Source organism: Mobula hypostoma, chromosome 2 (genome assembly GCF_963921235.1).
Source record: "Mobula hypostoma chromosome 2, sMobHyp1.1, whole genome shotgun sequence".
In the NCBI taxonomy this organism is placed as follows: domain Eukaryota; kingdom Metazoa; phylum Chordata; class Chondrichthyes; order Myliobatiformes; family Myliobatidae; genus Mobula; species Mobula hypostoma.
In genome coordinates this window covers 192,969,103-192,995,843 of record NC_086098.1, presented here as the reverse complement: position 1 = coordinate 192,995,843, position 26,741 = coordinate 192,969,103, and the positions used below count along the sequence as shown (strand labels likewise).

Genomic DNA, 26,741 nt, shown 5'->3' with positions numbered 1-26,741 from the left:
ACAGTTTTAACATTTTTTATTCACCTACACATTGGCAATAAATTATGCAAAGAGAATATCAAAATAAAAAAATGCAATAAATATCAACAAATGTGCTTAACTTTTGAAAAATAAAGACCGATTAGGTATCCAGCTCGAAGAACCAGAGTTCAAATTCGGCCTGGCTCAATAGGTCTTGCGTGAAAATTGGTTTGGGAAGTCCTCACCCCATCCCTCCTGGGCATCAGCCCAATAAAACAACTCCTATTTTTGCATTAATTGGCTATACTTAACTTTAACTAAGAAAGCTAGTTAGTGAAGTAAATTGAGTTGGTATGGCAGAGAGGAATTTAACAAGTGCATTATTTTAATACATACGCACAATCCATTGGCATTTAACATATGCATCTAGTTAAAACATTAAACTGACTGAAATTCTATTAACACAGTCACTAATACATTTCTGGACCATGACTCTTTTGTATTAATTTCCTTTGCCATTTTATACAACATCGCGGAAATACTGTATAATCGAACCATTGAATTCTCAATCTATTCTGTGCCATTACAAAAGCTGTGACTATGAGAAGGGAGTGGGGGGGGGCTAAAAAAAACAATGTGTTTATTTCAAGTACTGTTGAGGTCCCGCAATACATTTCTTTCTACACTAGAACAAAAGATGTACCAACTTCACAGCACCATGAAACTTCATTACAGAATGTTTCCATTACACATGCAAACCTACAGTTTTATAGAAATTACAACAGTGACAAATCTAATCTGGTCTCCTATTTTATAAACAGCATTTATACCAAACCCATAACTTCTTTCAGTGCTTTGTAAGCTATGCATGAGCTTATTGCAGTTATTGCACTGTAGGTCAATGGGGCAGTAAACTAAATCTTGCATGGTCTTTTTTGAAGAGTACTGAAGATACTTATGAAACTCCTTGCTCACCATCAGAAGTACAGCGGGATCCACAACAAGAGTGAAGGGCTCAATGCAACAACCCCTCAGCACGGTTGTCTCATGCACTCGGAGTACTTCCATGTCATATTTACTTAACACAAGATTATTTAAAAATATTTAATTTATACAACTAGTGCTTTAGATAAAAATCAGTTAAGGCAGAAAGCATCCAAAAGTAAGACTGTTGGCAACCATAATGGATCATTCCATTTCTATTCACTTATGTCTCAACCATGTCCTTCAGGCCAAATATTAATCTAACCCTCAGTGTTGGGAGGCTAAATGTCTACACGTACTCATTTTCATAATTCATTATCTAACCAGTTTCAGTTTTCTGGGCTAAAAGATATAGACATAGCTGCTGTTGCCTTTGGATGCAGACAACACCCAGCCAATGCCTCTTTAGAATACCACATCTTCCTGCTAAATAGTGAAAATCAAAAAACTTGCATTAGCCTTGAAGGCAGTTCTCATCACCAAATCTGCAACATCACAGGATAAACTGAGTTCTTCATTCAGGGTTTAGAAGAACAAAAAGTTACCTAATTGAAATCTACAAAGTATCCCTTGGGCTTTCAAAGTATAGATGCAAGGATGATTTTCCCCCTGGCTCAGGTGTCAAGAAAAATGCACCATAATCTCAAAACAAGGGTTGGGTCATTTCAGAAAAAATGACTAGAGGAAACTGCTTCATCCAGTTTCTAGTGAATTCTTGACATTTATTACCAAGAGAAACATGGAGACTCAAATGCCAAGCATTTTGATAGATGATTTTTAAATATTTTGAGAACAGAGAGACATGGGTTAGTATAAGAAAACAGCATGCTTTCATTATTATTTGTAGGTTCAGACCCGAGGGAACAAAAAAGGTCTACTGCCATTTCTATTTCTTATGCTCCTTTAAACAACTGCAGTCCACTTCCAATGCCAATCTTTCTTTTCCCATAACTCTTCAACTCTTACCTATATCCACTCAACTTCCAGACCAGAACACATCACTTATCACTTGACCATCCTTCAATATGTTGGGCCCAGAATAGATACTCAGAGATGTTGACATGCAGGAACATGAAACTGCTCACCCTTTCCACTACGACACCTCAATGAGGATTAGTGCGTATTCCCTCAAATTCCCCTTCCTGAAGTTCGCAATTGATTCCTTGGTCTTACTGACGTTGAGTCCAAGTTTGATGTAGCAACACCACTCAAGCAGCCACGTTGGCGCCATGTGAGATTATGCCAACAACAGTTGTGTCATTGGCAAATTTATAGACGGCATTTGAGCTATACTCAGCTACACAGTCATGGGTGTAGAGTGTAGAGCAGTGGGCTAAACACACATCCTTGACATGTGCCTGTGTTGCCTATCATTGAGGAGGAGATGTTATTCCCAATCCACACTGTCTGCTATTTTAGTTTAATATTTAATAGACATATATACACTTACTATAATTGTTTTTCTCTACATTTATGCATTTCATTGTACTGCTGCCATAAAGTTATCAAATTTCACAACATATGCCGGTGAAATTAAATCTGATTCTGATGTCTCCCAATGAGGAAGTCAAGGATCCAGTTGCAGAGCGAGGTACAAGTTTTGAAGCTTGTTAATTAGCACTGAGAGTTTGATGGTGTAGAATGCTAAGCTGTAATCAATAAATAGCAGCCTGATACAGGTATTGCTGCTGTCCATTGCCAAGTGGAGAGCCAGTGAGACCTATTATGGCAGTAAGCAAATTGCAGTAGGTCTAGGTCCTTGCTTCCAGCCATGCCCAACCTCTGAAAGCACTTTATCACAGTATTTGTAAGTGTAATCGGGCAAAAGACGTTAAGGTAGTTCACGCTGCTCTTCTTGGGCATTGATATGAATGATGCCCTTTTAAAACAAATGCACTGGTCCACATTTCTAATAGCAGGGTAGCGAAAATTCTCTTTGGCTATTTGGGCAGTGAATACTAACCTTAAGATATGTGAAATCATTCACTGATAAAGGTTACCAGGTGACACGTGGACATTGGAGTAGACCCATGAAGGTACCATTCTACTTATCTGACTTCACAATATTTCACCTTCACACACAGGGAACAGCATAAGGAAAAGTATGCTGACTTACCTTATTCTTCCCATCTATCCTAAGATGCACCTCAGCTTACATTCCTAACTACAGTGCCAAGGATGCTATGAGAAGTGAGAAGCCCTTTAAAAGTTTATGCTTTGTTCAAAACGGAGCTAAGTATTCAAAGGAAGCAACAATTCTCAAAACCAACCATATATACACACACCAATATCGTGGACTGCAGTTAATTAGGACAAATTTGGGACCCGTACATTTAGGCACAATTAAGTGGCAGGCACAATTAGCCAAAATTTCATGGAAATAGTTAAAAAACAAAAAATACAAACTACCATTTAACTGAGCAAGAAGTTATATATTTAAATGAAATACAGAACAAATTAGAACACTGCCAATACTACTATAGTACTATAAAACTGTACTGGTTCCTAAAAGTTATCGACGGAGAAATTCATCCAGTGTACACTGCCATTTTTTGATTGACTATAAATGAACAAACTCAGTGCAGATATCTAATGGATTTCCTTCAAACAAAGCTTTCAAGAATTACATCTTCCAAATCTTCATTTTCATTGTAATATTCAAGATGATTGCCAATGTATTCAATTTCTTTCTTGAAGTATTGAAATTATTTCAGTTCCATTTACAGCGTTGTTATGCCATGGACCACGACCATTAAGCAAGGGGTCCATGGACCCCAGGCTGAGAACCCCTGATTTATGGCATCTCCAAGCCTGAATGCTTGAAACCACAGAGAGCAACAGCTCAGAATTGTCTTAATACTCATTTCTCGCCAACTATCAGTGACAAAAATCACTGCTTTTTTTAAAAAAAAACACAAACACACACAACTGACTATTTAAAAACTGAATGCTCCAAGCATGGTGTAGTGCTTAACGGTCATGCAAGTGCATGCAACTGACACTAGTAAGAAACTGCTTGGCAACAGATCTTCCGACCACTAAGTGACATAATGCCCCAAATCAACATTGGGAATCCCAGCTATTTTCTCAACTAGCTTTTGTTCTTTAAGATTTGTCCCAACCTGATTAACCAATGGCTGAATTAAATGGAATCCACTGTATTTGGACATACGCACATGATAGCCATAATGCACTCTATTGGCTTGTAACTATCTTCCTGTTATATTAATTTAGTCAACTTGTAAAACTGAATTTCATTCACTTTTGCCATCAATTCTGGAGAAATTTCTTTATAAATTCAATTGTCCCATCATAATGGCTTACTGTTCATTAAATTTTGCATTCATTACAAAATTATAAATGAAACTAGTATTAATTAAATTTCATCCCCAAGAACAAATCCATTACATTTTCTAAACAAGTCACTGTAACCCACTTTGTTAATCTACTGCAGTAAGCTGGGAATCCCTCCTCAGAAGGGAAACACAACGACAGATGTGCTTGAGCAATGATTGTACAACCTTAGGCATACTGCCAACAGGCACTCCTCCAAGAGAGTCAGCTCCATATCAATAATGGATAATGAAGGCTTCTTTAGGCAAGCGCATAAGCTCGCAATAAAATGGCATAAAGCCACTCAAACTAGAAAATTGCTGCATTGCTTCTGCCAGTTGCAAACCTACATAAAGGCAACAGAATTAGGTTGACCAACTTGAAGCAATTCAAAGCACATAGGACTGTTAACTTGTATCACTGTCTTCTTGCAGCTTATTGGCGAGTTAGGGTCATCCGACCGCCTGGCAGACAGAAAATAATACAAGTCTCTTGGAGAAGGGCAGCAACCATTGGACACAGACCAAGATGCCACTACCACACACAGGGTCAGTATTGTTCACTATTATTCATCCTCTCTCTCAGTGCATTTATCATTCAATTAAGTCTGTGTTCACACCAAGCTCGGCAGAAAAGAGCCTTCAATCAGACAGCAAACCTTACCAACACCGTACCTCAAAGCAGTTCATAGTTGTCACTCGAGCTTTGTCTTTCAGCAAAAGAGTACTGTTTGCAAATGTTTGGCAGCTGTTTCACTCCTCAAGAGGGATACAGGAGTGTTTGTCCATTACAACAAATCTCATTGCTTTTTAGTTGAGGAGCTTTATTCATTCAATTTGATCACTCTAGCCTTTGTATTTAGTTTGTTAGATCATTGTACTGTAAGCACTTAAACAGGAAAAGTTTCAAATGCACTGACACTGAAAAGGCTCTGGAACACAATGGCTATACCAAGCTACTTTGAAACAAAGTCTAATTTAATAAAACGTACAGTTATTAGTGTCGCAACCAGTGAAAAAGTTTTGAAGAAATCTTTTGAATCCCAAAGAACACATCAGCAACAATGCAGACCTGTAATTAAGTCATGCTGAACTCAGACATGCAGTAGAGGGCAGAGCTACACAAACAGCTCCAACACTTGGCATAGAAGCTAGATGGTGCTAACAATCAATAAGTGAAATGTCAGAGTCTTCAATCGTTGACAGTGTATTATCTTTAGTCAATATGACAGGAAAAAGGATAAGGAAATACTTCAGCATTTTCAAAACAAAATAATGCACCTATCTCACAATATTGAGGATGAAAAGTTTAATTAGGTTGCCAATTCTTGTTATAGCAAAAAGGTATCAGGGTCTTGAAAGTGTCTTAAGAATTCTGCAGAATTTAGATGAATATAATTAACCCACATTTTATTGTGGACCATATCCCTCTGCTAAAATAGCACAATCTGTTAATATTTCAGATCAAGTGTCAAGAGGTCTGCATGCCGCAAACAAACTTCAAACTAAATCCTAGGATTATTTTGAAACTTAATGATGTAATTAGAGATATTAATAAATTAGTATTAAGGACACCAATTACACTCATCTTGCATAAGAACAAAGCTGGTTTCAGTTTCCTCTAGCACAGGACAGGTGCACCTGGCTGAAAGCCAAATGCAAAACCACTAAGATTTGTTACAGTTCTATCCTGGTATACTACATCCCAGCTCAGCCCTGCTGCCACACATCTGCCCTGCAGCCAACCTCTCCAAATCCAACTTGGGTAAGTGCAGGTCTGTAGCACTGGTACAACACTGAAGAATCAACTTTTCAGACAGAAGTCTGGGAGCAACTCCAAATCCTGACTGGGTGAGGAAACAGAATTAAAGGAACAGTGAAGGAGATGATTGAATGACTAGCAAGAAGTAAGCAGCACAGCTCTTTTTAATATTTTAGAGGACCTTCAAGTCCTTTTCTGAATGTGCAAGGAACTAATGCTACAGATTGAAGTCAGCTTTAGTTTTCACTACTGAAGTACTCTCTGGATCGATGATTTCTGTGGATATTGTTAATATGCAAGTGTGGGCCAGCAACTATTTTCATAGATGTTGAATTATTTCATATAAATGGATGAACATCTCTTAAATAAGCAGAGATATGTGAAATAAACATACTTGCTTGATGATATCATCAATAGTGATCAAGAACCTTTCAGTTAACTTCTTCCGTTATTAATTCAGTTTCAGATAACTAAGGTCAATAATTCACTTTCTTCCTGCCTGCATAGCCACATGAGTGCTCATCATTTAAACAAGAACAGACAAAATGCATTACTAGTCACCCTCTGATTGTCTTAAGATGGAGAAAGGAATTTTATAATTGGTGACATTTATGTTAACAGGCACAAAAGGGGCAACTATTTCCTCTTTAGCCCACTCTTACAAATATCAATAACCTGTAGCAGCAATCAAGTTCTACAAAGCACAGTCTGATTAATAAAATAGAACAGCCTACATTATATATATTCTTTTCATATTCATAATTCCTTAATACTCTGTCAAAAACCAGCAGTTCATTTATAGCATCGAAAAACATTCTAACAGAGAAATATTCTATCCGCTCGTCAAGATTTGCCATCGATCCAAAAATTTTCACTTTTTGTTTGCTTTCACTCAAGGTTATTTAATGAAATTGTGCTTTCTGCCTCAATACTATTTTGTAGTAGATAATTACACTCGGAAAATTAATTCTAACCTCTCCTACTAATTCTCGCAAACAACAGGAATTCTGCAGATGCTGGAAATTCAAGCAACACACATCAAAGTTACTGGTGAATGCAGCAGGCCAGGCAGCATCTGTAGGAAGAGGTGCAGTCGACGTTTCAGGCCGAGACCCTTCCTGACGAAGGGTCTCGGCCTGAAACGTCAACTGCACTTCTTCCTACAGATGCTGCCTGGCCTGCTGCATTCACCAGCAACTTTGATGTGTGTTCCACTAATTCTCGTCTCTTTTCATAACCACATAACTGACTTGCCTAAATAGCCGATTATTGTTTTCAAATTTACATTAATCTTGTACAATTTCCTCTCATCTTCGGTCAGTGCAGAAGATAAACCCAAATACCCACAATTGGTTTCTACTGGTTTCTGTTAAGAAACAAACTAATCTTGTAGGTTTAAGCACATCTTTCAACAAACACATTGCAACCTAATAAAAATATTGTTCAGTAACTAAGCAAAATGTTCAGTAATTATCTAAGTAGAACTGCTAATCTTTCCTAGATTTGAGGCAGTTGCTTCAGGGCATTAATTTTTTTTTACTGAAACTTCTAATTGAAAGACCAGCACTATCACAGCAAAATAAAGCATAAAGCAACTTTCAGAAACAAACCAGCATCTCTGAAAGGCTGAAGAAAAATTCTTCAAAACAAAATCTCTTAACATCAACATACACAGACCTTTGCTTCAAATTGTTTCAACTAAAGTGATTAGGAATAACTGTTAAGACGTAGAAGTTAAGACCACTTTTAAAATGACTAGTAAAAATGGAGAAGGATCATGAAGTCAAAACAAAAAAGTTGCCCAAAGAGAACTTAAAAGTATTCAATGATTGCAGTCTGTACCTTTACTTTCAGAATTTGCAAATATAATCGCCATTTTAAATTAATAGAGAACAGCACTTTTGATTTTATTTTAGGACACTTGGTTTTTAGGGCATACAGTCATTGAAATTCTTGGTGGAAAAAAGCCAGAGCAAATAGTGGTTGCTGGATCAGCACTCTGACAGCCAGGTTAAGCTGGTTCTGAAGCAGTTATCACAGTGAGCATAGAATGATATTGGCAAATTTGTTCATTCTCAGTATTTGGTTACTTGACCATTAAGTAAGGTATCACAGCTAGATCAAATGCTTTACAAGCAAATCTCACCTGCCAAAAATCACCTCCTCAGCTTTTGGTAACAAACACATTCTAGATTTGAAATCTTTTTATAATTTCTAAATGTCCTATTATTCCTCTCAGAACAGTGGATTTAGATCTGGCTGACATATACCCATTTGTCACAAATGTTTACTTCCGCACTACAATTTGACTTGGCATTGTAATCACACTTTTCATCTGTTTTATCAAAATCTCAGAATTCTATTACAAGGGCAATTGAGTTCAACTTGGTAAAATTGTGCAATGCAGACAATAGGAACAACAAACACCTATCTTTCATGGTCTGATTACTTTTAACAACGCTACAACCATTTTTAATATTCAGTTGTCTACACAGTGGAGGCAGGAGGAAGCTAGATTCTTCACATCCAAGCTTCAGAAATCAACTGACTTTAATATAAGCAAAGTGCTCAAGCACCTTGCAGTGTTCAAAACATCAACTATTGCACAAACAGATTAAACTTAAAATTCAAACCAACAATACAAAATCCTGGATGGGGAGAGCACCTGTGTGTTGGCACTAAGGTACTCAATCTCATTGTTTTAAAACTAAATTTCCATCATACCAATCACAAAATTTAGTCTTTGATGATATTAAGGAAGTCTATTTTACTTGCCAAGTGGAAATTTAGATTTTGTGGCTACCAAAAGTAATCAGAACTCTTCACTTAATTGCCTGTCTGTGCCAAGTCAGATGATTCTTAACTGAACAACTGGCGCTTAGTACACTTCATTGCCATCAGAATGCCGGCCAGGATCCTATTCCAACAACCATCCACCAGAAAGTACTCAATGCATGATTAGTCGATAAAAATAAAAATAAATATAAAAATAGCTTTGACAAAGGTTCACTGACAAATTCTCCACTTGCAGTCAGTAACTGGTCAAATTCATTCACAGAGAACTGCGAACAGGCATCAGGTACAGGAAAGCTGCAAGTCATTGGGACACTGAACTCCAAACCGAGGCAAGCTGAAATCAAAGGATTCCAAAATACCTCAATTAAAAAGGCTTAAACATTTCTCACCAGCAGCTGTACAAGAAAACATGTATTTGCAGGGTAGTGTTAAAATTGAGGCTTTAATCTTGCGCAAATTATTGATCAATCTCAAATGATTTTGCCTACCGACAGTTCAGAACAATGAATGTGTCAAGAGCAGAAACAGAATCACTTTATTGCTACTATGTGAAACACACCAGAATTGATTGTGGTTCGGTGCCAAGCATAAAATGCAGGATAATACCATAACAGACAACACAACAGCAACCAACAATCTTCTTAGAGAGTAGTGCGAGCAGCCATGAACAATTAGTGCAAATGTCAATAATCATACTTGAATAAATGTGAACATATTAACAGACTAAATAATTATCAACAGAACAAGGAAAGCAGGAAAGACCATTTAAGCAGGTGTTATGCAGGGACAATATTACACCCGAGTGAGTTTTGTTAAGAAAATAGGTAGCTACAGGAATAATGGACTTGTAGCATCTTCCCATTTGAAGAATAGGTGACTGCTTGGGTGGGTGGAGTCAGCAGTAATTTTTCCAACTCTTTGCTCTGGTGATGAACAGGTCTTTCAATGTCAGTAGCTGACAGCCAACGATCTCCACTGAGTGAGCAGAACTACAAATAAAAATTAATCTCAACCAATCTCAGAGATTTTTTTAATATATGTTAATTAAAAGATCTTGTTTAACATGTAGAAAGGAATTCAGAGGTTGGACATTGAGCTCAAACTATTTCAATCTTTTAAACAAGTACCATCTCCATTTAGATGTCATCATTTTTTTAAATTGGCAAATACACCAATTTTCAGCTTTGCCTGTCCTACGCCAGTCCATTCTTGTTGCTTCTTCATAAGCATACTGCTTGTCCTAAAAATTCATTCCCTCTTGCAAGACATACCCTTCTGAACTTTTCAAGCAAGTCAAAAGGCCTCCTCGGCAAGATTTAAATACACATTTTCATCAGTCAATACAAGGCCAATAGAGCCTCTCATCCCCTTGGTTCTCATCAAGAACTGTACACACATCCTTATGATAGCATTAAAAGCTGTTCAGTAAACTAACAACACTTAGTTTTGCAGGACTCGCAAGTTAATATTTGATCTTTAAAGCCTTTGAACAACAAAGACTTTAAAGTCGAAGTCACTTTAGCATGAAAGATAAATTCAAACACAAATGAAGAGATAAAATGAGAGCATTTGAATTGTAAAAAAAATTGTTACGGATGCAAGTTATTTGGGCTGAATTTACAGGAAGATTGGACACAATGTGGAAGGAGGAAAATTATGTGACATTAAAACATAACATTGCCATTTTTCTAAACATGGCTAATAACTGGGACAAAATAAAACTGAAACGCCGATGAAACCTTTTCTGTAAACAGTAACCAACAAGCAAATCAATTTGAAGTAGTTTAGTAGAGATTGGACAGAACCTCCAATATGTTCCATGTTGTTCAAGTACAGAGAGATGGTTTAAATCTTAAATAAAAACAGATTATTTTAATGGAAAACAATGTTTGGCAGTGGTAAAAGACACAGCTGGGATCATAGGGTGTAACTTCTGGGATCTCCTAGTCCTTGAAGAAACACAAAAGACCAAGGGGGGAGAAAAAGGAATGAGCACATGAACTCTGAAAAAGATCAAGGTTTAGATTAAGAGGAAGAGGTAGATATATTGATGCTTTTAAGCTCATCATGTGACAAGATTCCAAAATGAAGACTCATTGCAAACTGCAAAAACAAAATGTGCTAGACATACACAAGATTGTATCTAGGAGGAGTTGAAAATAGAAGTTGTATATATATTTTTTTAAACTGACAGCAGTGCAGAAGTAGAGCTGTTGAAATGAAATAAAACTGTAAGGGCTATAAATACTCAGCAGGTCATGTTCTTCTTTATAAAAGCTCACTCTGAGTAATGGAACAAACTAACTTGTCAAAAAATAAAAAATAAGTTGCTAATAAATTCTAAAGATCTAATTATTTATATCCTAGAGCATTGAAAGAACTGGCTTTTGAGATCTGATTGCTCTGATTATCACCTTCCATTGTTCAGTAGATTCTGGAATTGTTCCTGTGGATTGCAGATGACAAATGTAACCCCACTATTTAGGAGGAAAGAGAGAAAACAGGGAACTATCAACCTCCTGGCATAACAGCCATGAGGGGGGAAATGCAGGAATCTGTAATGAAGAATGCAATAACAGAATACCTAAACAAGAATAGGACTGAGCACAAGTGGTAAACAGAAGCTTATTCAAGTTCTGTTGATGGGGAAGTCTAGGCAATCATTCATGTGAACAGCCTCTCCGGAGGTAGCTTTGTTACAGTGCATACCTGGAGGAACAATTACGGTCAGGACCAGCAAGCAGTAAAGTGTCAAGTTCAGGATTCTTATGATAACCTGTACTGCAGAATTTAACCGGGTGTCAATACATTTGTTAGCAGGAGCAAGAGCCCACTGAGATTTAACAGCTGCTATTTGGAAGGTCAATACCAATGCACAGCACTCTCTTTGGAGGTTTTCACACCCAGTTCATTAAACCCTTGCTTTTTGCAGTAGATCCTGTGACTAGTGGTGTGCCACAGGGATCGGTGCTGGGTCCATTGTTATTTGTCATCTATATCAATGATCTGGATGATAATATGGCAAATTGGATCAGCAAATTTGCTGATGATACAAAGATTGGAGGTGTAGTAGACAGTGAGGAAGGTTTTCAGAGCCTGCAGAGGGACTTGGACCAGCTGGAAAAATAGGCTGAGAAATGGCAGATGGAGTTTAATACAGGCAAGTGTGAGGTATTGCACGTTGGAAGGACAAACCAAGATAGAACATACAGGGTTAATGGTAAGACACTGAGGAGTGCAGTGGAACAGAGGAATCTGGGAATACAGATACAAAATTCCCTAAAAGTAGCATCACAGGTAGATAGGGTTGTAAAGAGAGCTTTTGGTATATTGGCCTTTATTAATCAAAGTATTGAATATAAGAGCTGGAATGTTATGATGAGGTTGTATAAGGCATTGGTGAGGCCGAATCTGGAGTATTGTGTTCAGTTTTGGTCACCAAATTACAGGAAGGATATTAATAAGGTTGAAAGAGTGCAGAGGTTTACAAGAATGTTGCCGGGACTTGAGAAACTCAGTTACAGAGAAGGGTTGAATAGGTTAGGACTTTATTCCCTGGAGCGTAGAAGAATGAGGGGAGATTTGATAGAGGTATATAAAATCATGATGGGTATAGATAGAGTGAATGCCAGCAGGCTTTTTCCACTGAGGCAAGGGGAGAAAAAAAACCAGAGGACATGGGTTAAGGGTGAGGGGGGAAAAGTTTAAAGGGAACATTAGGGGGGGCTTCTTCACACAGAGAGTGGTGGGAGTATGGAATGAGCTACCAGACGAGGTGGTAAATGCGGGTTCTTTTTTAACATTTAAGAATAAATTGGACAGATACATGGATGGGAGGTGTATGGAGGGATATGGTCCATGTGCAGGTCAGTGGGACTAGGCAAAAATGGTTCGGCACAGCCAAGAAGGGCCAAAAGGCCTGTTTCTGTGCTGTAGTTTCTATGGTTCTATTTCTGAAGATGGTTATGAGAAATTCAAGTACAGTAGAGTGCCATAACCAGGAAGGATTGAAGAAGACATCTATAATTTCTCCCTGCAGAAGATGATATTGGGATGGACTCTGCTTTGTGATTGGTTTGGGGGGGGGGGGGGGAAGAAGAGAGGAAGAAATGAAATCTGAGAATTAGACAGACTTGGTAGGAACCTTCATGCAGATATCCACTGCCATTTCTAACAAATCCAAAGTCTACATGCTTTCCTTGTCCTTTCCAGCCTTTGACGAACACAAGGTGTACAGCCATTAGGACAAGCACTTTTTCTCAAAACAGTAACAGGCATAAATGGCTGATGAAGAAAAAGGAGCAACTAACACAAATGCAAAACACAAGCTATCTAAGAAATGTCCACACAACACAGAGCAGCCAGTCACATGGAAAAAGAAGAACATTTGCAAATACCATGCTTTCCAGCAGCGTCACATCAAACACAAAGGTCGATGAATGTGATACCAATTTTTGAGGATGTTTTGGAAGTAATGTTCAAGGTGAAAGACCCAGCGAGATGTATAATAAGTGGTGTTGAATCAACAACACTATAGCAGAGGTGAAGAGTAGTTGGTCCACTGCAGCTTCCCTTCTTCTATCTGGATAGAGCCTTTTTAAATGGGTTAACTGTTTAGAATCAAACTCAACGGCCAGCTTCTGATTTACCATGTTATGTGGAAATCCAAAACAGGAAAATCAAAAACTCATGATATCATAACATCATGAACTGCCTAATGCAACACAACAAAAACCCAACAACTCAAGCTGCGGGAAGAGTTGGGACCCCTATAGACTAATTCAATAAGTGGATTTGTTGGACAATTCTTTCCTGTTATATTTAACTTTGTGTATAAAATACACTACGTATTACATAATGGAATCTGAAAAAATATTACTATTAAAAATTATCATATAGTATTTAAATAAAAGTATAGGTCAAAACAAAGGGGGGACAAAGGACAAGGTTCCGGCTATAGGAATGGGCATTGTGTACTGTAGAAGTGGATGTTGAAACCAATCAACAAGATCTGGGAAATAGTAAAATTTGATCCCAATTCACACATGTGATAAAAGGACAGACAACAAGATCAGCTTTCAACAGTCAAGTTACAAGTCCAATAGGGAATCAGTTTATAAATTGTAACCAAAGGGGGGAAGGACGAAAGAGAAATTTCCTCAAGGGAGTAGGGGTATGGAAAGTTCTGCTCTGCCACCCAAGTCATTCAGACAAACAATAATCAATAATCAATGGATAGACACTTATCACAGCATAAACACACAGCACCAAGATAGAGAACTGGACCATGAAAAGATCTGGTTCACTCTAGCAGAGTGTCAGTGCAGGCAATTTAACTTTAAGTTGTCCACCTACTCAGTCTGAACCACGAAAAATGTTACATTGGATAACAAGACAAAATGAAGTTTTGAAGAAAAAATAAATCACAAAAATTTGTCCAAGGGTAGGGGGCTCCAGTAAACATTTTAATTGTGAGGTCAGTGAACACACTGATGGCAAGCAGAAAGAAAAATATGGAATACACAAAGTCAACAATAATCAGAGCAACAGGTACAAGTAACAATTCTAGGACAGGACACAATTAAGTTCATAGCTTAATCATCAGTCTGTGCCATATGAACAGCTGTTAGTTAACTTGATGGAATATATTATGTTAATTTGCACTTAAAATTTATATTCTGGTATTCCTCTAAGAGTTTGGACCATATTAACTCAGAAAAGATCATGTTCTGTCAAGGTTTTGCAGAGGCACTAATTCTATTAAAACTACATTTTTTAAAAAGTGAAAATATTTCAATAAAATAAATGAACTGGGGATAAATCTATTAATTCGATCTTCAAATAAAATCTCTTAACCACCTTACAAAGAGATGGTTCAAGTTAGTATATTTAATTCCTCCATTAATGAAGCTTATCTGTAGATCTGATGGTGTGGTATAACAATTCACATGTGGCAGAATACTGAACCTCGTGCTTCTGTTCTACAAATATCTATCCACAAACCTTTCCCACTCACATTAGCTTTTTAGTTCAAATGCTTTATGATCAAAATCCACTTTTAGAAGTGATCACATGGACTGCAGACACAATCATGAAGCCTTCCATTGGAAAAACAAGAAAATAATGAATAAGCAGCAGAAAAGAGAAAAGAAATAAATTATGATGGTTGGAGCAATGGTCAAAAGCTGGAGCAATGGGCTGAATGGCATGGGAGACAAACAGTAGTCCCAAAATGCCCTACTCAGTCTACTCTCTGACGGATCCATTTTTTGATATTTAAGTCATGTATAACGTGAACAATATACCATATCAACAAAGCAGCTTCAAACATTGTAACTGGTTAAATGAAGATCTATCCTTCGATTATCATGGTTATTCTTTATTAAAGTATGACTGATCTACTCTCAAAGTCCTTACATTCCTTCAAAAGTGTAGATAATGCTTTTGTTTCTATAATATGTTATTGAATTGGGGAGAAATATGATCAAAAGTGTACAGTACTGGATACAATCACTGTTCTTCTCCTTTTGGCATCGGGTTTAATTTCATTGCAGTGTGGCATTATATGGACAATATTATTTTTGCCAGTTTCCACCCACTTCTGTACAAACTAATGGAATGAACATGCTATGCAAAAACTGCTCATAATTCAACTATAATTGGTTCTCAAGGACAATCTCATTCAACATTTCACCCTATTTCAAATTACAGTTATAGTTGACTCAATGCTAATGTTGCATAACTTATTTTAATGACCAGAAAAACATGCCCAATTACAGAGCACGAATGCAGAGACACTGGCTATTGGTCTCACTGAACCCTTTCTGCTGACTTTCTTTTCACATTTAACCAATATTTTCTAACCCTAGCCTTTAAGCTCACTCTCTATACAATATTACTCTTTTACAGATAACTACTATTCCTTTTCAAAATGTACTTTGTGTTGAGAACTTTATCCTCTAGCTGTACTTGGTAAAGAGTTTATCCAAACCTTTTCTACAGTAACGCTCATACAGAAGCATTAGTAACTTCTGAGCAGCAAGAATCTCCTTAGACAAGCTATCTGGGGATACATTTCAAACACAAGAAAATTTGCAGATGCTGGAAATCCAAAGCGACACTCAAAATACGGGAGGAACTCAGCATTTTGTTCCTGTTGCTGAGGATGCACTTAATGAGTACAAAAGCAGTTTTGCATGAAGTTAACATTAAAACCGGACAAGCTGTCAATAAGAGGCAGGACAAAGCTTATCCTTCTGCTTACTTCCAGTTTATTTTACTGTAATACCATGCCAAAAGTCCAGGTTTACGTTGCACTTATACATCAACCATTTACTGTGAAAAACAAGATTACATCAATGCCATATTTGTACACATTTGGTCTGGGATGCATATTATTAAACAGCTAATAGATCCTCAATTTAATATGCTTCTCAGCTGCAACACCACTGATTCGGGATCTAACCTCTGGTTTGTCCAAGTGGACTTTGTACATTCCTCTATAAATTCATAGGTTTGTGCACCACATCCCAAAGACCTACTGCCATTTTAATCAGGTTCTCTGTATATTACACCAATGCAAAAGAATCAAAGTGGAGAGAAGGCTTGTTGATAAGCATGACGCAGAAGGCAAGTTGCACATTTAGATATAAGTAATCGAGAAATAGAATTTATAGGATTTGTCTGTTGGGAGCAAGCATCAACTTATGAGTCAAATGGCCCCCAATGCATTATATTTAAGTCCAATTCTCTAAGGAAGAAACTACACATACATTTCCATTGTCTTTTCAAAAAGTGAATCAATTTCAAGAGATTTTATGATCTTGGATCTTGAGATTCAATCCAAAACTCTGATCAACCTCAAGGAATGCCTTGGGTAGTGCATTAATTCAGTGTGCTTGCATTCGATTCTGAAAGCAGGTGACTGTACACAATCACGCTTAGGCTTTAAAATTCTAGTCAAAGCAATACAATTACAATATTGAATCGTTGTCACACTGTGCAGAGAACTTCATAATTCTGGGAAGCAAAAATATACCTAATAAATAAGACATGCAAGAATACAGAGGCACACCCTTCTTGTATATGCTTCTCAAAATGTTGGTCTTTCATGAGACCTGTAATGTGGCAAATCATAACACATACAGGTTTAAAATAGAATCTACATTAAATCTCTCAAGTGCCCAATGACTTTTGCATCGCATCACGACACATCATCTGCAGAACAAATGACAAAACATTGTGCATTTCTATTTGATCATTTTAAAACAAAATTAATATGGCAAAATATAAAAACATAAAACAGACTGTAGAAACTTGGAGCACAGTACACAAATGTTTTTAAATAACCACATTTAAGCAAATCAAAAAAAAATCTAATTAAATATGGTTAACAACACTGTTGGTTGATGAATTGGCAGACAAACAGTTCCCAAATGAAGTAATTCTTATTATAAAATTGGGAAGTAGAGGTACACTTCTAACTTTGCAAATAGTCATTCGCCTTTGGACCATTTTGTTCAATGTAATCTTAATATACTGAAGGTCCTAGGTGAGTTGAAGTCCTTTTTCCTATTGGTGGTCTTTGAATTTCTTTGACAATATCATACTTATTCTTTACAATATCAACAGTATCATACTTTTAACTTAAGTCAATGGCAGATGTATAAAAATCTCACAAAATATTTAAAATATGAAACTCTTTGGGAAGTATTTTCTAAAACAATTACAATATTATACATGCAGATACTGACAATCCTAATGAAAGGTTTCAGCCCAAAATGTCCACTGTTCATTTCCCACTATAAATGCTGCTGGACCTGCTGAGTTCCTCCAATATTTTTGTGTATGTTGCTCGAGTTCCAGCATCTGCAGAACTTTATGTAAATGCAACAAATTATCAACATTAACATTTAGAAGTTGAAATGTCCATATACCGAACTCAACCCATAGTTGGACCCAAAAAATTTATTGCAAATATCACACTTAAATCACTAATATGGAAGGAAGCCATGATTAAGATCTTCACACCTATCAGTTGTAATTAGAGACTTCAATGAAACACAAGTGGGAAATAGAAAATATTCAAATTGTCACTTTAAGAAAACTTACAAGAAAGTTTGTTCCACAGGTTAGAAGGAACAATGGTGGAAAATTAGCTTAATTTTTCCATCAAACAAGATGATTGAAAGATTTGTGCATTACTACAGATGGCTTTTTCAGGCAGAAACTATAACCCAACAAAAACAACCCGCCCAGGGCTCTGCAAACCAAGAGAAGAAAACTTGGACATTTCCTCACAAAATCTGACAGAGGGACTCTGACCTGATCAGTATTGCCAGTATTTTATTTCACATTTCCACCACAGGCATTCTTTTTGATTTTCATTTCATACGTGTCCCACTGAAAATGTATATACCTGTCTCTTCTTACAAGCAGAGTACAGATTTTCATTTAGGCATTTACTATCAAGGATGCTATCATTTCAAGGGAAGTTGGCTAATTAAATGAAAGCCATAAAAGCTATTAAAGTATGGAGGAAAAAAGAATTACAGTGGATCTTCATAGTTGAAGAGCTCATATCAATACAATTGTGTGAACCTAAACGATTCAGTCTTGTCTAAAATAACAACCTATATAGTGAGCAATACCTCAAGCCATTTTTACATTCTGCCCTCATCCCTCAAGCTACAGTGACTACATGAATAACATTATTATTATAACCTCAGTGGTTGGCATTCCTTTTAAACCAAACTTTGGGTAAGCAATAAGATTATTTACTTTGCTGGACAAAACATCGCCACCACAAATCTCTGCAAAATCTCAAAGAATCTCTGCCCTTTCACTGAGATTACCCCATTTTTGTTCTAGCTTTTCATCATATCATATCAAACTCTTAGGTTTATAAGCATTAGGACTGGTAAGTCTCACCTTGACCTAACGTAGTTAACTTCACCCTTTGGATAGTTTTATACATTACCTGTATTACAAATTTACAAGCTGCTTAAACTATAGATACCAATGAAAAGAGGGAATAGCTACTCAGTTGTGTTTTCTTAGCCCAAGTTAAATAAGTTATAACAACTTGACCACTGTCACTCAGAGTCTAACAGAAACTCAGCTGCAATCATACATAACAGTCCTGACAGGAACAATTGAAGCAAAACGTTCAAAAGAGTCAAGATGATATTTCTCCTTCAGATTCTAAGAATTATAGACTTTATAGTAGTTTAAAAATAAATAATTTTTAATGCCCTGAAATCAGGGATAAAATTTATAACCACGTCAATACCAAAACCAATGGCACCACAAACCACAACTCCACACAGCAAGGTGTTAACCAGTCAGGAAAAATGTGCTGCATTCCAAAAAAGATGTGCATCAGCCTTGCTCCATACTCTCTTCATATATTTCCGAGAGCATTTCTGGAAAATTTAGTTGAGAAACTACTAATGGCCAATCCTAGACTGCATTAGACCTTGGGAAATCAATGAATTGCAGACCTGATACAAAATACACTATTACCACTTAGATTGATATATATTGATCATCATATCTTTTACCTACAATTGCAATATTCTGTCATCTTTGTCAAGGTAATGCTACTAAGAGCATCTCCCAGCAAACTGAACAAATATACATATGGCAAATTAAACAATAAAAGCTGTAACATCTTGTGGTTTAAACATAAGTAATCAAAATCAAACTGAGGAAGTAAATTCTGATCAGCAACTAAACTGCTTTTTATAATTGCAAATATAACATATACAACTAACTGTGGAAACCAGAGAGAAAAAAGTAAATACAAGCTACTCCAAGAATGCCTTTTCACCAACATGACTGTTGCTGACAAAGAACAGAATTGAAGGGAAATTATATTCATCCAAGGTTTAAATGCCAGTCATTTCTCCACATCAGTGAGTGTACAATGAACTGTAAAAATACTTGAAAGCAGGTATATTCATTAACATAAAATTGTATTCTCCAAAGTTGACCATACTTCACTTTTGAAGTAGCTTACAAACTAAAACAAATTAATAGAATTATACAATTTTCCTAACACTTTAGATTTCTAACAAATTAAGGATAAACAAAGTTTTCCCTCCACCAGTGACTTTGTTATGACTTCCTATTTCATTTTTTTTTAAACCGCAATATTTCAGAAAGTTATGTAAACATCAATACTTCAAAACTTGGTATGCAAATCTTTAGGTAACTGGATTGTTCTAACAACACAAAACCATCCCCTCAAATCACTAATGATGTCCATTTCATCATTTTCAATTAAATCCCCTCTCCCAGGCAATAATCTATCGTTTATTCTTTTGTATTTACTGCAACATCTGGCTGTCAAATTTCAGTTAAATACAACCAGTAAAATTGATGATTTCCATGCAACATGTCCTTCCAAAGTCTTTTCCTCAGTTTCTCACCATAATTGGTAATTGAAGCTCCCAAATTTTAAAAAGGTTACTTTCAAGAAATCTCTAAAGAGTCAAATTTAGAAGTGTTAAAGGTGCAAAACAACAATGTCGTGCAAATTTTGAGCTACAGAAATCAATTCCCACTACACCATTATTACATATTGTGATCTATACCTTAATAAGTGTATGACATCTTTCAAACAAAGTTCAAGGTGCTTCCCAAAGCAATGTGCTAAACATTTGGTTACTGTGGAAAGTAAGATTTTGCATTGAATTTTCAAGTAGTTTCCTATACCACTGAAATTTTAATTTGCAAAATCCATTTAGTACCATGCTCCTTTTGGAGTTACTGGACCACGAGCAAAGTTTGGTACAAGTTGGTTATAGTTCTTTAATTACTCAACTTCATATAAATGATAGCACAAAAGTGATTTATCCAGAGGACCACCATACATTTCAACAAGTTTCAGAACTCCTTTGCCTGTTAGCTAATGAAAAGCATGAAGGTTATCAAATTAATGTTACTCAAAGGGGGAGAAAAGGAAACAATTTCAATTGAATAAGTTGCTTTAATGTCAGCCATTCATATTGATATAAACAAATTTACACTTGCAATTCTGCATGTTATGATAATTCAGCTAACAGCATTTCCAGCCAATTTTGAGCAAAATGACCCTCCACAAAACACACCTAAAGAATCTAGGATACTAATCTTGCAGAATCCACAAAATACAAAAATTAGTTAATACTAATCTTGAGAATCTGAAGGTAATAGTCTCTCAATAAAGAAACAGTATTACTCTTATAAATTATGATTGATCAGTGATAGCGAACTGTTTTTTATAGACAAGTATAACCTGATTAGTGATAATCTAAATTGTAGCATTGGAGAGTGAGGGGAAACGCAAGTCACTCTCACTTGTTGAGTTCTTATCAAAAGCCTGTTTCTAACACCTTTTTACCAACACCCTTTTTCCAATCAAGGCATATACTGGACACCATGATTCCTAGAGTCTGTTCATATCACAAATATTGCCAGAACCATATTTTAAATGTAACATATTAGCAATTCACCACTACAAATTCTGGAAATTTGGTTCTAAATGCAACAGATTTAAAACTGCACAAGCTTATTCAAAAAGAATTTCAAATATACCTCAAAACAATTGTGTCATCTCTCAAGACCCGTTTAAATTTTAATTCCAACATATTCATTTTCTAAGGTTAAAGGAAAAAAAATTACAAAATTCTTCAATTAAAAATGGATTGGGGAAAATGCAAAACACAAATAAGATATCCTTTGTTTTTAAAACTTTAAAGCAGATTTAAAATTTATGAAGTTATGATAAAGTATTTGAAACTATTCAGCAAATCTTGAATAAGTCTGAAGTCTCCAATTAAAGGTAAAGAAAATGTACTTGTCCAAATGATTTTACAGAAATTGTTGCTTGATATGTAAACAATTATTGCAAAATTAATTTCATTTTGCATTTCAATTGTTTTCAAGAACTTCAGTTTCTACCTATACTACCAAAAGCAAATAGAAACTATTTAAAATAAAACTAGAAAATTGAAAGAGTTAAATTTTACTTCAAAATTTACAAGTTACAAATAGGGCACCATATTATCTCAATAAACCTGGTTCTCCTCCACATTGTCTGACAATGAACAAATTACTAACTTCACAAATGAACATTTCCCCATTACCCTTCTCAGAATTTTGCAAGTGTTTCCTTGAATCATTTAGACTAACAAAGTGGCTAAAAGGTTACAAAATCCGGTACAAATATTCTAAAGAAACAAATATCCTTATCCTTCCCTCCACTTCATGTTACCAATGGAAAAAGTGACACTAAGAACTTCAGAAAAACTGTACAACACACTTCTGTTTCTACAGTTATTTTCTGTAACAGGATAGCAATTAACAGATAACTTTTTAATTGTGTACACCTTTTTCATTACTGCAAAACTATTTTAAGAGTAAACATTTATTTATTTACCAATTTTAAGTCACCTTCAATTGATTAATTTTCCTATCAACATAATTCAGGTTTCTTACTTCAATGTCAGACTTCAAGTTAAATGAGCAAAGTATCAAAAGAGATGGGCAAATATCAAATGTTAGAATTAATCAGAAAAATAATAATTTAAATAGAATGCTTTATGGAATGTATTTCTATTCACAATAAATTAAAACAAAATGTAGTACATTTGATTGAGATTATTCCCCAAGTTTGCATTCAACAAATTTCCACCTTGTTTGACTAGGAATAGCATAACATTTGTAAATGTTTTAACAAATATTTAACACTAAAAGTTTGAATTTTATCATTAGTACTCAAATGCAAGATTTTAACAAAGTTGAAGTCAAAAATATCATCTTAAAATCTGATTGTTCCATAGGTTTGTTATTCATTTCACTCAAGTTACTTCAACGCAGTCTTGACAATATTTTTAAGGATACCCAACTCCACATTCTATTTCTTTATGATTTGCACCAAAGCACTGATCAAATTTTCACTTTAAAACTATTTTGAAATATACAACTGGCATGCAATTCAACAATTATTCCAAACACTTGAGAAATTCGATGCTTCAAACAAATTACTTTGCTATCGAAATCTTAATAATTTTAAGTTAAATATAAACAGCAAAAGAACATCTCTTTCAAATGTTTTCCCAATACATAAACCTGTCAAAAATATTTCTAATTATCTACAATTTGTAATATTTAACAGAGAAAAAGGATAGAGCATTCTGAAACAGATCAAATCCAACATTTCAAACACAAAGTCAGAAGAATTAATTAATGCTGGAACAAATTTACGCTTTCTAAGTATTCCGATATTGCACTTTTTACAAATGCACTACAGCAACACAACGAACAGCATCATTTAAATGATTAAATGTCCAAAATAACCAACATTAAAAGACCAAACAAACCAAATCATATTTTCTATCTAATTTGATTTTAATGAATCTATACAGTTTAATTATATTGTGTCATGTTTAGTTATTTTATAACTATCAAGTTTCAAAAAAGCTGCTTTTATGTCCATTATTTTAAGCAACACTTCGATAAATCTCAATTTTTTTTACGAAGACTGACAATTCAGATATTTAGAAATGAGTAACACTCAAAAAGATCAAGGTCTCTTTACTTCTGAGGTTCATATATTTAATGTTACCATCTCTACTTGATTCCAATATTAACATACAGCATTTCTTGCTCATGAATTACATAAATAACATCAAATGCTCTTTACTCAAAGAATAAACATATGATACAAACATTCTGAACTAGTTTGTCAGCAACATGAAATAGAAACCACATAACTCCTCTTGTAACAGAACAGACATTTAATCATTATTTTGTTTACTATAACCTCCATATAACCAGACTGCCAGGTAAACATGTTTTACTTCTTTTAGAGTTGTCCTATCTTTGGTTACAAACAAATCATGCACATCTCACACTTCACAAACATTTATGCAAGCAATAAATTTCTGATAGTGTTGGTCATATGCAAATTCAGAAATAAACATACTACCACAGAAACTGAACTGTGAGGCTAATACTTCAAATATAGCTGAGCAAAAGCAAATCTACTTGTCCTATTTCAAAGGCAACATGTTGAAATTATAGTACTGAACTAAAGCTGCTCACTATTAGAAATTTATCAATTGTTCATCCATAGTTAGTAAATATCATTTAATATATTAATAGATTCCTTTAAACTTTATAACTTAATGCCAGCACAACACAATTCCCAATGAGGTTGATCAATTTTTGTGATATATACAGAACTTTTCAACTTTTTAAGAGACAGAACTGTTATCTTTAAATATCCATTTCTCACAGTTCCCCCATACAAATCAACGAGCTCACGTGTTGCTGCACATACTAGGGTAAAGACAAAAGTTTTTTTTTCATAAAACACTGGGCAATATTTGTATCTCTTAAGCGTAATGGTCGATGAAACTCAACGAGGCGCTGGCGCCAAACAACCCGGGAGTAAACAAGTGCAATAGTTCGACGTTCTAAAACAAAACGATATTTTTGTGAACGACGAGTTATCTCCATGTATTTTGTCACAGCCCAGCAGCGTGACCACCTCCCAACTCCTGCCTCACAGCAACAAAACCATGATACGAGCCACCACAAAAACACCGTGAACCAACTTCATAGCGTGCAACTTTTATAAGGGAAGAGGGAATAAATATCAAAATACTTATGGGAAACTGTCCGATTCCGAACTATTTACCCACTTCTCGGCACGGTCTCTCAAACGAAATTCACAAGTTTAGAGATTTCCAATTCATGATCTTAAGAAAATTGACTTTTTGAAACACGCTCCCCCTCAAAAACAACTCAGAAGGCATTTCAACTGCGCGGCGTGAGGCATCAGGAGAGACACTATTAGAAACTCACTCCCTAAAAACTTTTTTTGATCACGTAATTTTAAAAAAAAATCACCCAAGAAATGAAGAACTGGCAAAGAGGAAGAAATGAATTCTTGCAAATTTTCAATGCTTGCTACAATTCGGATTTTTTTATGTCTTGAAGCGGGCTGAAGGGGAGGGCAATTTAATTGGCAACCCCGCGGGGGGAGAAAAGGCTTGTGTATAATATAATAAACGCGAGCTCCCTCTCCTCTCTCCCCTACACACATACACACACACACACACACACACACATACACACAAACTTCCCAGCAAAACTTCCCAGCACTTCACTAGTCAATTTCATCCCGACAACTCGCACCATTCGTTCCTGCAATTAGCACAAACTCACCGCCGTTGACTCGGCATTTCTTTCCGATAAGTTTTTGCACGCGAGCTGCACTTTCCAAATTTTGGAAATTATTTTTCTCTATTTTTCACGGCCTAAAAAAAATTCTTTCCCCAGCTTCTTTTCAGAAGCCATTGTGCGGAGGATGCTGGGAGTGACGTCAGGGGGTTTCGCAACATTGGAGGCTGCTGCTGCTGCTGCTGCTGCTGGCGTCTAGGAGATAGGAGGTGGACTACTGTAACTCCATCCATCCATCCATCCCTCCCCCGGCACACCGGCTGCTGGCCGCAAACGTGCACGGGTCCCTTTAAAATGGCACCATGCTTGCTTGCTCCCCCCCCCCCCCCGTGTGTGTGTGCATGCAGAGAGAAGGATGTGGGGTGGTGATGTTGGGAAGAGCAAAGTTGCAGGAGCAATGAACTAACCACCGCACCATGCCAACGGGGCGCACGGATTTGCGAATGCAAAAGTTGCTCCCCGCCAGTTCTGCCTCGCTCCCCCTGGTTGGATCCGAACCGATGGTCGATCAAGATTTCAGTTATCTGCAACTGCTCCATCGGATGGACATCTCTCCACGCTCATGGGGAGTGTAAATTTTTAAGGCAAGCATATCAACTGGAATGGTGGGTGGATGGTACCTTCATTGATAAGAACGAACAGTTCAGGTAAGACCTGAATCGTTGCTATCATTGCCGCTGAGTAGATAGAAGACGTTTCATTACAAAACAATGGTCAATAGTGCTGAATTATCAAGTCTGAACTCGTTGGAGGAAATTGTTTCTCATCTTTAATGAAATCTGATAGAATCCTATCTCTTCCAAACGAAAACTGCAGATGCTAGAAGCACACAAGTCGAAGGGCAAATGTAAGACAGTAAACAAATCCAAATTTCAGCTTAGGAACTGACCTGAAATGTTTACTCTCTTTTCTGTTCACAGCTGCTGCCTGACCTGCTGAGTACTCCAGATTTCACTCTGCTTATTTTGTTTCCCTCCCCCTCCCCCTTGGCATTAATTGATGGTATTTGAAAAAACTTGGATAGGTGAAGACTTAACGTGAACAAGCAGTGAAGAACTGAGTTATTTCTGGTCTTTTGCATTGTATAATAATGCAATAATAATAAATGATTCGTATTTGTTTAAATTAAGCACATTTTGTTTTCTTGTTAAATTGTTAAAAGGCATCTCACAGTTCAAGGTACTAAAATCAACTGTAAACGTTTTTGAAAGTGGTACAATTAAAAACATTTCCTATATAATTTAAATTTGCTGTATGCTTGAAATATAATACAGAAAATAATAAGAGAACATGATACATACTCCATTGATTCCACAGTCATATAGTCACTGATTTTTGCCTAACAATAAAGAAAGTAATCAATAAAACTATGTGGGTCATTGAAATTAAATGTATGAGTCTATTGAAAACTGACCAGAGAACTACTGGACAGAAATTTACAGAGATTCAGTCTCTCTTGCACATGACTACCTTGTCTTAGGAACTGTGGTTTACAAATTCGTATTCAGACATTTTCCCCTACATGCTGCTTCTCAATTGATAAATGTTGTAGATGATGCCTTTGCTGTTTTCTACTATATTGTGTACCAGATGCTTTTAGTCAGTATTTCTCTTAGTTTAGAAATAGAAGCTGAGGGCCAGATACTGGAGAGCAAACCGTAACACTGAGCACT

The 26,741-nt window shown here is 36.1% G+C and overlaps 1 protein-coding gene across 6 annotated transcripts in view; it reads right to left on the bottom strand.

Annotated features, from left to right (window-relative positions):
- plagl2 (pleiomorphic adenoma gene-like 2) overlaps positions 1–25,185 on the bottom strand; it is a 131,052-nt gene extending 105,867 nt beyond the window's left edge. For all 6 annotated transcript variants that reach the window (XM_063041321.1, XM_063041325.1, XM_063041320.1 and 3 more), the window contains exon 1: positions 25,054–25,185. The gene's annotated coding sequence lies outside the window, so the exon portion shown is untranslated. The remainder of the gene's footprint in view (positions 1–25,053) is intronic.
- Between the last annotated feature and the right edge of the window lie 1,556 nt (positions 25,186–26,741).